A 5,477-nucleotide genomic window follows, 5' to 3' on the forward strand; every position below is an offset into this window, starting at 1 on the left:
CGTCGAGTCGGCCCCGACTCATAGCGACCCCTCCTTGGGTTTTCGAGGCAGTATCACTACGGAAGTAGGATTGCCCAACCTTCCTTCCGAGGAGTAGCTGGTGGGTTTGAACCGCCAGCCGTCTGGTTAGCAGGCAAGTGACTTAGCCACTATGCTACCAGAGCTCCTTCCCTTCTCCTAGTTCCCATTTTTTTCTTTTCTCTTGTTCTTCCCATCCTTTGTTTTTCTTTTCACATTTTTCCTGTTTTTCTCTCATTATTCTCTTACTGTAACTCTTTTCTCTTATTTTTCCCTCTCCAGGTATTGTGAGATTTTTTCCCCCTCTCTCTTTTTCTGTTTCAATTTCTTTAGTCTTTAAAAAGATTTCTTTAAATAGCCTCATTTATTGCCTTTCCTCTTTCTTTTTCTTTCTTTCTTTTTTTCCCTCCCCTCTGTTCTCTTTTTTGGTGATTGTTCCTGTGTGTTTATGTGATATGTATTTTTGTCTTTGCTTTTACTTTTGTTGGTTTTTTTATTATTATTATTGTTGTTTTTGTCTAACTGAGCGGGAAACAACAACAGTGCACAAACAACCCAACCACACCTGCAACCCCTGCAGCCCCACCTACTGCATGAGGGCCACCACTTGCTACTACACCTACTGACCACTGATACATGATGGTCAATATAAGCCTGACTCATCCTTAACTGCTTTTCACAAACAGCTAACAGAGCTCTGTGCACACACTCTCCTTCTCTATCACACCCACCAGGAGACAGATGGTGCATGCATAAATGCTGTCAACTAGTGAATAGAGGAACACAATGTCTTGCTTACTCAGATACATCCAAACAAAACAAAGAAAATGAAAATCTTGGGCCAATTACCCCAACATAGAATCACCAGTTATACACTGCTCTTGTTACCTAGTGCCTCTCTGACAGGAATATATAACAAATGGGATGGCTTGAAGAAACAGAAGTTTATTTTCTCACTGTTTGAAGGCTTTAAGTCAAGGTCAAAGTGCCAGGCTTTAGGGGCTAGGTAAAAGCCCCTCAACCTTGGGCTTCAGCTCTGCCTCTTGCTCCCAGCCCACTGGAGCTAGAGGCTTTTCTTCATTCAGACAGCTGCTGGCTGCTGAGACTGATGAGCCCAAGGTTGACAGGTAAAAAGGCACATTTCTGATGTTACCAAACCACACAGCAAGCCACTAATTCAAGTCCATTGAAAGTCCCAAAGTTGGCAGATCATGGCAGGCTGCTGAAAAATGACTCAGATACATGCAGGGTTCAAGCATGACATAAGCTAGAGACTGTTCCCCAAGGCTTCTCCTTATATACAGGAAGCAGACCACATCCCTAAGGCAGCTACTCAGCTGCTCACAGTAGATTCCAACATGGAGTTGATCACTAGTCTCATCATTGGGAATATTACATCCAGATGCCCAGCCACTCAACCAGGCCCAGCCAAGTTGACACACAAACTTAACTACCACATATATAAATACAACAATGTCACAATATCTTGGATACAACAGACCATCACAGTCCACACAAAGAAGCAAGATAAAGCAGTAGAAACAAAGAACCAGGATACAGACCCAGAAAACATCCTTGAAGAGGAAGTAACACTGGAACTCCCTGATAAGGAATTCAAAAGAATTATATTTAGGTACATTTAATGGATTGTGAGACAGATCAAGGAAAATACTGAGAAAATTAAGGAAATACAAACAAAACTCAAGAACAATTTCAGAACACAAGGGAAGAACAAAATGACAGAATAAATGAAAAATTAGAAATGATACAAAATCTGCAGATAGAAATACAAAATATTAATACTAAATTTTCAGAAATAGATAACACATTGAACAAGGAAAGGAGAAGAGTTGAATCAATGGAAGACCAGATTAATGAGATTGAAGACAAATAGCTCAATACTACTTTGGAAAGGGATTAATCAGATAAATGATCAAAACAAAATGAAGAAAGCCTAAGATTCATGTCAGGTGCTCTGGTAGCATACTGCCTAAGGCACTTGACTCCTAACCAGAAGGATGGCAGTTCAAACCCACAAGCCACTCCTAGGAAGGAATGTTGGGCAATCTACTTCTATAGTGATATCACCTTGGAAACCCAAGGAGGGGTCACTATGAGTCAGGTTTGACTTGATGGCACATAACAACAAGATTCATGTGGGATACCATCAAGAGGAATAACCTATGTGTAATCAGAATTCCAGAACAGGAAGACACAAATAAAACCACAGAAAAAATTGTCAAAGATTTGTTGGAAGAAAATTTCCCTTATATGATGAAAGACAAGAATATATCCATTCAAGAAGACCAATGAACCCCAAGCAGGATAGACCCCAAAAGCAGCAAGGATAAAACAAAAAGTGACCTACAAAAAGCAACCAGTAAGACTAAGTTCTGATTTCTCAGCAGAAACCATGCAGGCTAGAAGGCAATGGGATGATTTATATAAAAACCTGAAAGAAAAAATTTGCAACCAAGAATTATATACCCAGCAAAATTGTTCCTCTAATATGATGATGAGGCAGGAGCTCTGGTAAGATGGTGGAATAGGCAGGAAGACTGCACAGACCCTCTTCAACAAAGAAAAGGGAAACCAATTATCAGAGATACAGCAGATAATCCTGGAGTCCAGAACTTTGAAGGAAAGGATATAGAAGTGGACTAAACTCCAACTAGGAAAAGAATTTGCATGAAACAACAAAAAAGGAGACATACAGAGCTGTGATCTGGCAGTGATCCTGACTGCACACACAGCTTGGATATTTTGCTAGTGCTGTTAGGACCTAAGAATTAACCTAAACAAGCAGCCCTGCTAGCCAGGGACTGCATGGAGGACCATACTGGTAGCTGGTGAATAAAAGGGGAAACAGCAAAGAGGAAGGCAGGCTGAGCTGTGGACTTTTGCCTGTCCAGAGGGCGCAGCCATTTTGAATGTTTACAAGTGATTTGACCATTTTGGATATTTAAAGCAACAGCATTCTCCCAGATTCCAGGGACTTAAGAATAGGCTCCACTTGCCAGGAACCACAAGGACATTCTGGACACCAATGACTAGAAAGGTTCTAGTTTTCAGCTTTTTCTCTCTTCTCTGCTCCTGGTTCTATTTTTTTTTTTCTTTTTTCTTTCTTTCTTTCTCATGGTTAACCCTGTTCCTTGTTTTTCCTTTTGCATTTTTCACATTTTTTTTCTTCATTATTCTCCTACTCTGCCTTTTTGCTCTTATTGCCCTCTCCCCAGATAGGTTTTTTTTTTCTTTCTTTCTTTTTTGGTTATTGTTCCTGTGAGTTTATGTGGTGTATTTTTGTCCACTTGCTTTTACTTTTCTGATTTTTTTTAATTGTTGTTTTTGTCTAACTGAGTGGGAGACAACAACAGTGCCCATATGATGCAACCACACCCATACATCCTGCAGCTCCACTTACTGAGTGACAGCCACCACTTCCTTCTCCACCAACAAGCTAATGATAAACAATCCCCAAGAAGAGCCTGACTCACTCTTACTGCTCTTCATGAACAGTCAGTCACAGAGATATAAGTACAAAAACATCACAATGTCTCAGAGACAACAAATCATCACAGTCCACACAAAGAAGCGAGATAAAGCAGTAGAAACAAGGGAGCACGATACAGACCCAGAACGTGTCCCTGAGGAAGAATCAGCATTGGAACTCCCTGATAAGGAATTCAAAAGAATTATATTTAGATATCTTCAAAGGATCAAGAGACAGATCAAGGAAAACACTGACAAAATTAAAGAAAACACAGACCAAACCCTAGAAGATTTCAGAAGAAAATACAAGAACAAAATGACAAAATAGATGAAAAATTAGAAATGGTTCAAAATCTACAGATAGAAATTAAGAAGATAAATACTAAATTTTCAGAAATAGATAATACATTGAAAGAGCAAAGGAGTAGAATTGAATCAATGGAGGACAAAATTAATGAGATTGAAGACAAATACTTGAATTCTTCTTAGGAAAAGGATCAATCAGAAAAAAAAATATAAAAACAAAATTTTGAAAGCCTAAGTTTCATGTAGGAGCTCTGGTAGCATAGTGCCTAAGGTACATGACTACTAACCAGAAGGCTGGTGGTTCAAGCCCATAAGCCACTCCTCAGAAGGAAGGTTGGGCAATCTACTTCTGTAGTGACACTGCCTTGGCAATCCAAGGAGGGGTCACTATGAGTTGGGTCCGACTCGACGGCACATAACAACAACAACATACAAGGTTCATGTGGTATACCATCAAAAGGAATAACCTATGTGTAATTGGAATTCCAGACAGGAAGAGAAAAAGAAAACCACTGAGAAAATTGTCCAAGATCTGTTGGAAGAGAACTTCCCTGATATGATGAAAGATGAGAATATATAAATTCAGGAAGTCCAACAAACCTCAAGCAGGATAGACCCCAAAAGAAAATCATGAAGACATACCATCATCAAACTCACCAAAACCAAAGACAAAGAAAGACTCCTGTAACAGCATGGGAAAAACAAAAAGTTACTTACAAAGGACAACCAATAAGAATAAGTTCTGATTTCTCAGCAGAAACCATGCAAGCAAGAAGGCAATGAGATAGTACATACAAAAGAAAAATTTCCAACCAAGAATTATATGCTGGGCAAAATTGTCCCTCAAACATGATGGTGAAATTAGGAGACTTCCAGTTAAGCAGAAATTAAGGGAATTTCTTAAAACCAGACCCATATTGGAAGGGATATTAATGGGAAACGTTTGAACAGAGAACCAATAACAGCAAACAACAACCAACTATTCATACAAGAGATGAAATAACTCAGAAACCAACACAGCTATGGAAGTATCCAAAGTAAAATAAGCTTACAAGATTGTAAACATGTAACAAGAGACATCAATTGGCAAATGAGAACAACTACAAACCAAAAGGAGGGAAAAATAGTGTAGTTACAGAACTTCTAAATGGTGAGAAAGTCAAAAGAGTTGTAAGATAGAATGGACTGTTCTACACTTAGGGATAAAATTAGAAATCACAGGGTAACCTCAAACAAAAATGATAAACGTTCACATCACAATAAAAAAGACATCAAGCGCAAATGTTTAGCAAATATTAAAACAATTGCAACAAAGGAAATTATAACACAATTCATAAGCAAAATGAGCTCAGCACAGAATATTATATGGAACAAAGAAACCAGGAACACCATGAAAAAACACATAACAAAATGACAGCAGCCAACTTACACTTGTTGATAATTACACTGAATGTTAATGGATTAAATGCACATCTTAAGTGATGGAGAGTTGCAGATTGGAAAAGAAAACATAAGCCATCAATATGCTGTCTACAAGAGACACACCTTAGAGACAAAGACAAAAATAGACTAAAAATCAAAGTTTGGAAAAAGATATATCAAGCAAATGGCAACCAAAAAAGAGCAGGAGTGGCAATATTAATTTCTGATCAAAATGACTTTAA

General features: G+C 38.5%; 1 pseudogene; it reads right to left on the bottom strand.

Moving 5' to 3' along the window:
- Positions 1-5,477, bottom strand: part of LOC103206456 — a 35,854-nt pseudogene that overhangs the window by 12,743 nt on the left and 17,634 nt on the right.

Source organism: Orycteropus afer, unplaced genomic scaffold, assembly GCF_000298275.1.
Source record: "Orycteropus afer afer isolate SDZICR_OR568_19922 unplaced genomic scaffold, OryAfe1.0 scaffold00318, whole genome shotgun sequence".
Classification (NCBI taxonomy): domain Eukaryota; kingdom Metazoa; phylum Chordata; class Mammalia; order Tubulidentata; family Orycteropodidae; genus Orycteropus; species Orycteropus afer.